The sequence below is a fragment of the Erinaceus europaeus genome, chromosome 12 (genome assembly GCF_950295315.1).
Source record: "Erinaceus europaeus chromosome 12, mEriEur2.1, whole genome shotgun sequence".
Classification (NCBI taxonomy): Eukaryota; Metazoa; Chordata; class Mammalia; order Eulipotyphla; family Erinaceidae; genus Erinaceus; species Erinaceus europaeus.
In genome coordinates, this window is record NC_080173.1 from 25,114,230 (window position 1) to 25,127,559 (window position 13,330).

Genomic DNA, 13,330 nt, shown 5'->3' on the forward strand with positions numbered 1-13,330 from the left:
TCCATTTTTCAGTGTTGGGACCCAGGAGTCAGAACTGATAAAATCCCTAAGTGGTTAATACATAGGCACAATTTAGCCTTTAAGTACTTTGACTTAATGATACATGACATTATAAAGCAAATTGAGGGTCAGGATATAGAATAGAGACAAGAACAAAAACCCTAAACTTAAGTAGGTTTTGGTCAGCAGTTTAGTATCTAAGCAAAATAATATCATGGAATTACCATATCATAAACAAAAACATAAACTCATTCTTCCCTGACCTGGTCAAATCATGCTTGAAAGGTTTTTATTATTACTAAGGACATTTCCAAACATAATCAAAAGTAAAATATTACAATAGCTGCCTATATAATAAATTTAAGTTATCTGGATTTTACGTGTCTGCTCCCTACTTACTTATTTATGTATATATTTATTTTTACCAGAATATTGTTCATCTCTGGGTTATGGTGGTGGTGGGGGGATTGAACCTAGAACTTCAGAGACTAAGGCATGAAAAGTAAGTTTGCATAACCATTATGCTATCTACCCCCTGCCCTGCTTTTTCTTTCTGTTCTTTCTCTTATCCTCCATTCCATCTTTTTTTTTTTAATTTCTTTATTGTGGGATTATTGCTTTACAGTTGACAGTAAAATATAATAGTTTGTGAATGTGTAACATTTCTTAGTTTTCTACATAACAATTCAACCCCCACTAGGTCCTCCTCTCCCATCCAGTTCTAGGACCTGAGCCCTACCCCCCATCCCAGAGTTTTTTACTTTGGTGCAATACCACCTACTTTTCTTCCCTCTCTTCTTTCTTATTATCTTCTGAAGCTTAGTTTTTCTTTTTTAATTAATTAATTGAAATTTTCTCATTGAAACTTCACTGCTTCATACCAACTTTTTCAGGTAAAGAGACACTAAAATAAGAGAGGGAAAGATACTACAATAGCAAACGGGGGACTGGACTTGAACCCAGGTGGTATACAAGGCTGGGCAGGTGCACTATTTGGGGGAGTCATCTTGCTAGACCCCTTCTTAAGTTTTTGTTTGTTTTTGCCCCCAGGGTTATTGCTGGGGTTTGATGCCTGCACCACGAATCCACTGCTCCTGGAGGCTATTTTTTTCCCTTTTTGTTGCCCCTGTTGTTTTATCGTTGTTGTGGTTATTATTATTGTTGTTATTTATGCCATTGTTGTTGGATAGGACAGAGAGAAATGGAGAGAGGAGGGGAGGCAGAGGGGGAGAAAAAGATAGACACCTGCAGACCTGCTTCACTGCTTGTGAAGAGACCCCCTGCAGGTGGGGAGCCAGGGGCTCAAGCCCAGATCCTTGGGCCAGTCCTTGAGCTTTGTGCCATATGCCCTTAATCTGCTGTGCTACTGCCCGACCCGCCCCCCTTAAGTATTTTAAAGTAAGTATCAGTTGACTTGTCATTTTTGCCTTACATTTCTTGACATGTTTCTCTGAAAAGCTTGGGGTGTTTTCTTACGTAATTGTATCTCACCTAGCAGCACTGACAATTCCCCACTGAAACATAATTGAGATGCCACATTTTGATTGGCTGGGACAAAAAGGGATTAAAATCATTTTGCATGAGGAAAAATAGTTCATAGCCATAGTTTGGAAAAAGATAGGGCTCATAGTTTTGAAGGATGTTGAGTTGTTGTCCCTTTATGCCATTCTGTCCTTTGTAATGAATGAATCTATATTTGGTATGATTGAGCTGGGTGATGGTTGTGAATGTTGATGTGGAAAAGCTTATGGGGACAGACCCTATCTCCTTAGTTAGTGTTACAGAGTCCCCAGGATATAAAGTGTCTGTATGAAAATAAATAGGCGATTTTCTTTTCCTTTGTCTTGCTGTTGATACCAGTAGCATTGAATAAAGTGATAAAAATTGTGGTCTTTTCTTAAATAGCATGTTAATTGCTCTTATATGCATTATTTTTTAATTTCTTAAATATAATTGCTTTATATGCAATTCTGTCTTCTAATACACTTTAAACCCTTAAGGATACTTAAATTATGTATATTTAATATAAGCTTCTGTATAACTGGGGGCTATGGGGGAAGCACTTTGTAACTAAACAGGAGATCAAAGTCAGTTGCTTTCTTCTTTTAGTCAGCTTGCTTTAGAATACAAAGGCTGCTAAAGGATTTGAGTTCATATCTTAAAAACTCATCAGAAATATTCCAAGCTATTGATTTTTTTTTCTCACTTTCAGCACCATTTTAGATATGGAGGTTCTCCTCGGTTGCCCCTGATAGTGTTGCTGAATTTAAAATGCCACAGGAAGAAAGATCTGTTCTGTTTTCACATCTGTGGAATGAGGAGGCTGGAATAGATGAGAGATGTCAAATTTATACCACTTGTGCTGTCACTCCTTCTCCATCCACACAACAGACATTACTAATCAATCAGTGTGCTTTCCTGCTGTCAAAGGTAACTTCAGACTTCTCATCAAGTCAGCACTCCAGGAAGCCATTACTAATCAATCAATGCTAGCCCAAAAGATGAAGTCTGCCACTCTGAAACACACCAGTGCTTATTAGTCTTTATGTTAGCCATTGCATGATAGAAGGAGGAATTTGGAAGGCATGTGCAGTTTCAAGAGAAGAGCATTTCAAATTGTTAAAAGAATGGAGTGGGGGGAGGGGCACAAAGCATCTATCCCCCATTCTGTAACTGCATTTTTCCAACAAAGAATTGATGGAAAGCCTGATTATTCAGGTAAATTAAACTTTATTGGATGTGAAAACATGTTAGGAAAGAGAGAGACAGAAAGAGAGAGAGAGATGGAAAGGGAGAGGGAGAGAGAGAGAAAAAAGGAGAAAGAAAGGGGACTGAAAACTGACTTACATATAGCTCTCGTGATGGTCCTGGGAGAGAGAATGTGTCCGCAAAGGTTCACATCCTTTAAAGCCAAAGGGCCCACCTACGCCTGCAACCACTCGCAATTCTAGGTGGAGCATTCTTTCCCTCAACATTTTCCCCCAGGAGCATGAACCCCAAATTTTGGGGGGAGATGTTGAAGGACAGAGTTTTGTGCTTCTGTAACTGCTTCCTGTAGACATGTGGGCCTGGTCCATACTCCTAGACAAACCTGTATTGTCCTTAATATTTCCTTAGTAGCGCAGGGCTCTGAAAAGATGAGGTCTCTGGACACTTCACCATGTAGCTACATGGTGCAGGGCAGGGAGGTCAAGGTGCGGTCTGGTAGCAACTGGGACTTGACAACGGAAAGGTAACAAGGCAAACAAATGGTTAATAAATAGGGGGCCAGAGTATAAGAGTAGAGTCAGCTAGAGTGAAGAAACTCAAGATGAGAGGTAGCTATGATATCTATTTAGATATAAGCATTTCTTTTGTTTTATTTTTTATTTATTTATTTAAGAAAGGAAACATTAACAAGACTATAGGATAGGAGTGGTACAATTCCACACAATTCCCGCCACCCAATCTCAATATCCCATCCCCTCCCCAATAGCTTTCCCATTCTCTATCCTTCTGGGAGTATGGACCCAGGGTCTTTGTGGGTTGCAGAAGGTGGAAGGTCTGGCTTCTGTAATTGCTTCCCCACTGAACATGGGTGTTGACTGGTTGATCCATACTCCCGGTCTGCCTCTCTCTTTCCCTAGTAGGGTGGGTTTCTGGGGAAGCTGAGCTCCAGGACACATTGGTGGGGTGTTCAGTCCAGGGACACCTGGTCGGCATCCTGATGGTATCTGGGACCTGGTGGCTGAAAAGAGAGTTAACATACAAAGCCAAACAAATTGTTGAACAATCACAGACCCAAAGGTTGGAATAGTGGAGATATAAGCATTTCTAAGATATTAGGACTCTAATGATCTTTGAGCTATTGCCATAAAGGCAGAATTGAGAAATATATGGGAGGATGGTATTAGAGTGTGGGATTTGAGAACTGGATTAATGTAGAGAGTGAGTCCCATATTGAAATATAAGATTTATATATATACAAACTATTAATATTTAATATTTACCAAGGAGGTTGTATGACCTCTAGGTCCCTGTCAGTTTAAGCTCACTCTGATCACAGCTGGGGCCATGACCATAGGTTGCGTGGTGTCTTTTTCCTCATGTCACAGAGTAGAGTGACCCAGCCTCCCTCCAGAGAATGAGGCAGTATTAATCAGTGTTTGTCGTGCCTTCTCTCCCTCAACAAAATCATTACATTTTATGCTACTTGAGGGCAGGCCTACTGTGTTTTGCCATATTTAATCAGCATTTGAGGCAAACCCTGTTTCACGAGTAGACATTAGGCTAGTGATTGCTAAATGGTACATAAAAGAATAAATGGGAAGCATATATTTAGTCAATTCATTCCTCTCTAGGATTATGCTTGTCAGAGCTTCTAACAAGAGGTAAACACAACCCTTGCCACTACTGGATTTCATCTGCTTTAATTCCTGCTTTAATAGCCATCCTTACAGATTGGCCAAACTGGCTTATGTTCTTTTTTTTTTTTTTAAATATTTATTTTATTTATTTATTCCCTTTTTTTTTTTTTCCTCCAGGGTTATTGCTGGGCTCGGTGATGAATCCACCACTCCTGGAGGCCATTTTTCCCCCTTTTTGTTGCCCTAGTTGTTGCATCCTCGTTGCGGTTATTATTGCCATTGTTGACGTTGCTTTGTTGTTGGATAGGACAGAGAGAAATGGAGAGAGGAGGGGAAGACAGAGAGGATGAGAGAAAGACAGACACCTGCAGACCTGCTTCACCGCCTGTGAAGCAACTCCCCTGCAGGTGGGGAGCCGGGGTTCGAACCGGGATACTTATGCCGGTCCTTGTGCTTTGCGCCATCTGCGCTTAACCCGCTGTGCTACAGCCCGACTCCCCTGTCTTATGTTCTTATCCATCAAGCACTGGCAGAGCCCAGCAACTTGGCATCATTGGTTGGACTGTACAGAATGTTCTGTCTATCTTTCATTCCACTTATTCAAACCTATCAAGTAATAGCTGGAGAATTTATTCCTTGCTTTTCAAGTCTTGAATGCTTCCAGTTTGGTATGTGGTTGGAAATCTGAAGTTTTAGTGATAGAAGAATTTTGCCACTGTTTCAGGATTTAATAATGAGGAGAACAATGTATATGCCATTTTACATATACACCCTTCATTTATTTTGGGGGGGGGGAATTAGATTTTGTAAAGGACCAGATTTGATAGCTCTTTATATTTTGATGTCATGAATATTCACCATTAAAAGGGTAATATTCTATCATCCTCAAAATAGCATCCTGAAAATGAGTTTTATTTCCTCCAACTTTTGGAAGAAAACCATCTATAAATTAAAAAGTATTTCTTTTCTCAAGGCACTTTGTTTCATCTAATAATTCTAGCTATTTATCTAGTAAAAAAATTAATTATAGACTAGGTATGCTACAAAATGCTGGACATATATTAACTCTAAACCACAAAACAACTCCAAGATGAGTAGTGTGAATTTTATTCTATAGGTAAGACAGATGAAGCTTGGGAAAGTTGCATAACTTGGCCAAAATCAAAAGATAATAAGAGACTGTACTAGGATTTCCAACCAGGCTTAATGATTTTTTTTTTTTTTGCCTCCAGGGTTATTGCTGGGGCTCAGTGCCTACACCATGAGCCCACTGCTCCTGGAGGCCATTTTTTTTGCCCTTGTTGTTGTAGCCTTGTTGTGGTTATTATTGTTGTTGTTTATGTCCTTCGTTGTTGGATAGGACAGAGAGAAATGGAGAGAGGAGGAGAAGACAGAAAGGAAGAGAGAAAGACAGACACCTGCAGACCTGCCTCGTCACCTGTGAAGCGATTCCCCTACAGGTGGGGAGCCGGGGGCTTGAACCAGGATGCCTAGGCCAGTCCTTGCGCCTTGTGCCACATGTGCTTAACTCGCTGTGCTACCGCCCAGCCCCCCCCTTTTTTTTTTAAAGCTGCTAGCTCTGTGGGGGAGGTGTCACCTTCTCTGAAAATCTTCTCTAGGAGCTCTTTACAAAGCTGGATGAAATGTTCTTCTGTGGTTCCCTCCCTCCCAGTTTACTCACGTTCCTTTGATGATTGAATGGACACATCTCTCCCATCTGGCACTTTGCCTTGGTATGTGGACACCCTATATAATGTACCACTAGGCTAGGGGTAGCAAACCTTTTTTCTGCCAAGGGTCTTTAGGATATTTATAACACCACTCTCAGGCCATACCAAATTATCAAGTGAAAAATTAGCATGCCAGGCTGGCTATTCCCCACCCTTGAGGTAGGCCTTCAAGTGGTTTGGAATTCATAACATCAAAGGAAGAAAGACTCAGGGACAAGTGCCCCAGCCCTACATGTGAAATAACAGAACTGTCAATCTTCTACTCTAAGTACCTTCTGATTACCTTTTATGGCATTATCAAACTGTCTCATTTTTCCCTACTTGATTTTATTTTAACTATCCTTTTATGAAATCTATAATGCTGCTGTTCTTATGTTTAATTATTCTGCTTCAGATGCCTTGTGCTTCTTGAATCTTAAGGTTTAAGTTTTATACTTTAGCAATTTCTTAGCCATTATACCTTTCTTCAATGTCTTCATTTTCTCCCTGCCTCTTAATAGACAGTCTATACTTAATCTCAGTCTATACTTCACATCTCTTACATTGGACCGACCTTCCCGTGGTGCATCCCGTGAGTTCCCATTCATTGGGGAAACTGACGATCCTTCCTAGCCGACTGAATCCACATGGATCCCAGTCACTTTCAAAGCCATTAACTGGCTACGGAAGAAGGGCAAACGCTAGAAGAAGAAGTAGCATCTCTTTCATTGTCTTCAACTTTTTATCTCTTTGTGAGTTATTTTGCATAATGTCCCCATTTATGTTTCTCATTTTGTCAGTATCTAACCTCTTGTTTCATCTGTCCATTGAGCTTTTAATTTTACTGAATCTGTGAGGAAAAACAAACATGTTTTACTCTTCTAAGAGTTCCTATTCTAGCTTTAACATTTTTAATCTTTGGGTCTTTTTCTTTTTATTTCATGTTTTTAAAAATATTTTATTTATTTATATGAGAGGGATAGGAGAAAGAATCAGATATCATTCTAGTACATGTGCTGCCAGGGACCGAACTCAGGACTTCATGCTTGAGAGCCTAGCACCTTATCCACTGTACCACCATTTCATTTTCTTTTGCAGAGTCTTGTTTAAGACCTCTGACTCTTTATCTGCTGCCACTCATACTTGTCAGTTTCATTGGTCCTTATTGTTAGGGACTCATGTTTTGTAGGACCAACAGTAGTCTTGATTGGGGAAATGATTCTCCTGAGAAATTTTCTTTTACTTCTGTGGGAAATTCCTGACATCTGATGAATAGAACCAATTGCCATGTTAATTTTTCAGCTAGATGTTCCTGATTAGTTGGTTGTTCATATTCTATAAAGGTATAGGCCTAGGGCTTTGATTTCACAACTTAAAGTTTTTCCTCCTATTTGGAACTTGGTTAATGAGACACATTTTTTTTAACAAATATTTATTTATTCCCTTTTGTTGCCCTTGTTGTTTTATTGGTGTAGTCATTGTTGGATAGGACAGAGAGAAACTGAGAGAGGAAGGGAAGACAGAGAGGGGAAGAGAAAGATAGACACCTGTAGACCTGCTTCACTGCCTGTGAAGATACTCCACTGCAGGTGGGGAGCTGGGGCTTGAACTGGGATCCTGACCCCCCATCCTTGCACTTTGTGCCACGTGTGCTTAACCTGCTGTGCTACCGCCTGACTCCCAATGAGACACATTTTATTGGGCCATTTGTCCATTTTCCTAGTTTATTTGTTCCTCTTGGATACAGTCCTCAGTGAGTACCTGATTTTCTGCAGGGATCCCCTAGAAAGTTATTTCTACTTGTCACAAGTCTTCTTTCTACATGAGCAATACAACTCTACTCCCTAGGAACCCCTGACACCAACTACCTCCCCTTCTACCTCATCATCATACATGTCCCATGCTTATCATTCCTATTTCCAGTTACCTTTCGGTTTCTTTTTCTAAAGATTTTATTGTTTTCATTTCATTTATTTATTTGTTCTTGATAAAGACAGAGAAATTGAGAGGGAAGAGGGGGGAGGAGAGAAATACCTGTAGCACACTGCTTCACAACAGCTCCTCCCCGCCCCCCCACAACTTCCTATGCAGATGGACCAGGGGCTTGAACCTGGGTCTTTACATACTGTACTGTGTATGCTCTGCCCTGTTTACCATGGTCTATCCCTTACAACTTGATTTAAAAAAAAAAACACATCTTTCTAACACCTATTTGTTTCCTTCATTGTGAGCCAGCTGTGAACTGAAAATTAATTTTTGTTACATATCATCTAGCATATGTGTGTATTTGAAGGATTGAAATTTTCATATTGTCATCATATACCACCTTGCTAGAGCCAGTAGCTCATTAAAAGTTACTGGTAGAACATTAACATTAAAGTACTACTCAAGGACATGTGACAAAATGATAATCTGCTTCCCATCTTAGCCTAGTTCTCAAACCACCTTGCCAGATTATGATAAACTTTTGTTTTTCTTTTGCCACCTGGCTTTTTGCTGGAAGTTCACACACCTGCATGATTGCAGGACTCTACTGCTCCTAGTGAACTTTTTGTTTTCTCTTTATATAGACAGTGAGAGGGGGTGGAGTAATGGAACACCTGGCTGAGCACAGATCTTACTTACAGTGCACAAGGAACTGGGTTCAAGTTCCTATCCCCACCTGCAGGGTTGAAGCTTCACAAGTGGTAGAACAGTGCTGCTGATGTCTCTCTTTATCTCACCCTTACCTCTCTATCTCTCCTGTCCCTTTCAGTTTCACTCTGTCTCTATCTCAAATAAATAAAAATATTTTAGAAATAGAGAATGGGGAGTATGCTCCCATGTGATGCAGGGATCTTAAACCTGCGTCCTTGCACAGTGCAAAATGTGTATTCTATTGGGTGAGCTATCTCTCATATTGATAGCTCAGTCCCATAATAACCTTTTTATAATTTTTATGCACAGTTCCAGAAGTTTTTTTATTCAAGATAGTTAATTTGCATATATAGTACATTCAGCTTTATGCAAATGGAAATATATTTTATCCTCTGCACCACACTTAGCATTATATAATGGAGTTCATTAGTGTCCTTACCTCTGCCTTTATTTTTTCCTATGGCAACTTGCATAGTTTTTAGTCATACGAATGTAGCAATATATTTGCCCATTATTGTTGGCTAATTGTCTATGGTTATTCTGGTATTATAAACTCCTCAATAAAAACATTCCAGTACATATATCTATGAGTCTCATATAACATAATTCTCTGTTCCTTATTTATGTCTCCTCTTCTAGCCCGTGATTTAGTGTCAACTTGACTGGGTTGAAGAATCCCTAGTGGCTGGTAGACATTATTTTGGGGGTACATCTGTGAGGGTGTCTCTATAAGATATTAACATATGCATTAGTGAACTTCTTTTAAAATTTTTAAAAAAATTTTATTTACTTATTATTGAGAAAGACAGGAGGAGAGAGAGAAAGAACCAGACATCACTCTAGTGCATGTGCTGCCAGGGATCGAACTGAGGACCTCATGCTTGAGAGTCCAATGTTTTATCTACTGCGCCACCTCCTGGACCACTAAATTTTTTTTTAATTACATTTATTGGATAGAGATAGCCAGAAATTGAGAGGGAAGGGGATGATTGAGAGGGAAACAGAGAGACACAACACTGCTTTACCACTTGCAAAGTTTTCCCCCTGTGGGGACCAGGGCTTGAACCTGGGTCCTTGTGCACTGTAACATGTTCATTCAACCAGCAGTGGTACCACCCAGCCCTAAACTTCTTAAAGAAGATGGCCTTCTTCAAAATACATGGGCATCATCTAATTCCTTGAAGGTTTGGATGGAACAAAATAGCAGAGGTCACTTTATTCTTCTTCAGCTGAAGTATTCATATCCTTTTGCCTTTAGACATTGATGCTCTTGGTTTTAGGCATTTGGCGTCAGGTAAGATTTAACAGCATTGGGCCCTTGCTGTCAGTTCTTTGCACTGGGACTGAATTATCTCAATGACTTTCCTGCTTCTCCAGTTTGTAGATGACAAATTATAAGACTTTTTGGTCCATGAGACAATTTCTATAATAGATATTTATTCATTCTCTGGAGAACCCTAACCCACCCTAATCCAACTATGAGTTCCTTATGGTTAAGGTCTTTCACATTCACTGATGACCCTAGTACCTGGCATGGGGCCTGGAGCTGAGTTGGCACTTAGCTCATGTCTGTTTCATGAATGGCTATGCATGAACTCACAGAGAAGCCAAACCAGCGGTCAAACCAGTCCTGACACTAGCCTCCAGCAATTCTATTTTACTTTTGGTAATAACAACAGCTACTGACTATTCAGTAATCTGTAGCTACTATTTGAAAACTTCCTCTAGACCCAGACATGATCTAATATAACCTTTGGGATAGATTTCAAGATAATGTTTTTTTTTTTTTTCCAGGCAAGGAAACTGAGGCACAGTTTACATAACTAATATAACATGAAGACCTAATTTGGACACCTTTTTTGCTTGAAGTCAACATTTGGCCTTGTGAATATTACCTCTTAATGATCATTTTTTGTTGTCTTATCCAACAAATAGCAGATGCCATATCCGTGTGTGTGTGTGTGTGTGTGTGTGTGTGTGTTTGTGTGTGTTCATTCAACCCTTCATTCCATTGACAAGTATTTACTGAAAGCTCACAGTGCTGGTGGGAGACCTAGTATAATGACACTAACATCCCCTGCCCCTGCAGAATTTACAGGTTAAAGGAACTGACTAGGTGGGAAGGGGAAGAGGAATGGGGGAATAATGGAGGGACTCTGGAAACACATAACTTGGGACTTTTCCCTAGAAGAGAGAACCTACAGCACCATATGTTGAATTGGATGAGTGGGATTGCAGGGGTGGAGGGAGGTGGAGATATAGGGTCTCTGTCTTCCAGGTGTGCTCTGCACAGTATAATCTTGCTTTATAACTACTAGCAGCGCTAAGGATTTCTTCCTACTTCTGAAAGGTGCTTGGGACCCATCCCCCCCCATCAGCTCTTTCTAATTTTAAAGCAATAGCTCCTTTGATTGAAATCTCAATTTGGGAACAGATCTAGGATTGGCCTGTTGCTGGGGATTTTCACCAATAAGCAAAGCGGACTGAGGGGAGGCGTCCCTTTAAGCCACTGGAGGCAGCCTGGAGAGCTTGGAGCTTCTCTCCCCAGAACCTGCGTGCTTTTCCTGCATCCGGAGCCTCCGCGGAGCTGCACTGGAGCAACTGCCCCTGCCCGGGAATGTCAGCCCCCTCGCAAGGAACCCCAGCAGGGCCCCCTCAGGCTGCCGGCAGTTGTTGGCGGACGTCCCACTGGGCTTCTTAGCAGCAGTCTCACCTCCAGCCCCTGGGTGCGAGACCTCCTTTTCCTTCAGCTCCCCAAGTTCTGCCTTCTTGGTACAGGCGCCTCAGCGGCGAGCTATGCAAAGCTGAGCCTGGTAAGTGGACCCCTGCGGCCGGGCTGCAAGGAAGGGGCTTGGGAGTAAGCTTATTATTGGATTTTACAGGCCCCCTATGCAAATGGAACCTTGAACCTGAAACCAAGTCACTGAGAGAAAATATGTCTTTGCCACCCAGACACTGGCTGGGTCCTCCTAGGGATGGACGTGGGGCTGGCTTGGCGTCAGTGTCAGCTTCTGAGATGCCACTTGATTAACCAAAAGTAATAATGCTTATAACACCAGACAGGGTGTGTGTGTGTGTGTGTGTGTGTGTGTGTGTGTGTGTGTGTGTGTGTGTGTGTGTGTGTGTGTGTTGGGACATTTTTTTTAACTGGCTGTTTACGCTTCCTTTATTCTCTAGCAATTTATTTTCCTCAAATATTAGAAGTGGATTACTAATGAATTACTAATGGATTACTGAACAAAAATGTGTGTGTGTGTGTGTGTGTGTTTAATGTGCTCAGGAAGGTCTACTTAAAATTTTACTTCTTTTGCTCTGTAGTACTTATTTTCCTAGGACTCTTAAAATTCATTCCTTTTTTTTTTTTTTCCTTTGGTGGGTTTTTGTCATTATTCAACTCTTGAGTGTGTTCATGTGTTTTCTCTGAATTGGTGTGGTGGGGAAGAACCCCACCCCCTTCTTAACTCTCCAAGGCTGACACAAACTGTTGGGTGTTCAGGGAAGTCACCAAATTTGCATCTCCCACATTTATGGATATACCTTCAGCTGTTGAGAGTGTGGGTGTGGTGAGGATTGGGATCATGCAGATGTGGGGTGCCAAGGTAGCTGTATTAGAAAAGTTTAAGTCTAAACATATCCATAGGCATGGAAGGAGTACTTAAAAGATGCTGTTTAAGCATCCTCCCTACTTGCCCCCAACCTGCTCAGAAATCTGTACCTAACTAGGAAGCTAGGAGCCTAATGCAAATTTTTTTTCTTTTTTCCTTTCCTCTTTTTCCTTTTTCTTTTTTCCTTCTTTCCTTCCTTCTTTCCTTCCTTCCTTCCTTCCTTTTTCAGCTGGAAGAAATGTCTTCCAAAGTTGGAGCCAAGTCTGATGCATGGATTGCTAAACTCTATTTCCACCCATATTAAATTATTTTGACTTTTAGCAGCTCTCATTTTGCTGTGCTGGACTTTGTCTGTAGTTATTTAGGTGGTGTGGATTATTTGTGTACTTTGGGTTCCCTTCTTTCTGCAAACAGATGTTTTTATCTGTGGAACTAGTTGAGTAACTAGAGAGATGGACATGGCCTTGTATGAACAGACAGAGCAAATACTACTTGGGGAGGATTTAGGCCTTTTCAGGTCATCAATTGCCAAATCTTCCCAGCTGTTGGGCAATTCAGATAAAGGTGTCAAGTGAGCTGAACAGTGAAGAATTTATAAGTGCAGCTATTTCTGCTCGTCCTACAATAAAATATCTTCCTGTGGGGCCAAGAAGTGGGGGCTAGTGGAGAGGCTTATAAAAATGATCCTGTGTTCTTAGTCACTGACTACCCAACTCTCCGTGGATTTCTGAGAACCTGCCAGGAGAAACTGTTGACTGGAAGTTTCAAGAAATGCAGAACAGAAATTAGTACAAGTCCTCCTCCAGTGACTTTTTATTTCTGTTTGGAGGAAAGGAACACTTTGTTAGAATAACAAATTGTGGCTGCTTTTCAAGAGCAGAAAACGGTTCTTGCTCTGAAGGCAGATTCATTTTAAGAGTGTGAATCATTTGGTTTAGTTTTTTTTCTTTTGCGGTGGAGGGTTGGAGATGATTAAACGTCCTGTCTGCAGGAAATTGCCAGGAGATTTGAGTATTTTCCTGAATCAGCCTCA

General features: G+C 40.9%; 1 protein-coding gene across 3 annotated transcripts in view; it reads left to right on the top strand.

The window, feature by feature from the left end:
- The window catches only part of PRICKLE2 (prickle planar cell polarity protein 2), a 411,818-nt gene that overhangs the window by 201,348 nt on the left and 197,140 nt on the right, over nt 1–13,330 (top strand). The window contains exon 1 of one of the 3 annotated variants that reach the window (XM_016187079.2): nt 11,219–11,505. The exons of the other annotated variants lie outside the window; for them this stretch is intronic. The gene's annotated coding sequence lies outside the window, so the exon portion shown is untranslated. Of the gene's footprint in view, nt 1–11,218; nt 11,506–13,330 lie in introns of those variants that run through there. 3 annotated transcript variants of the gene reach the window in all.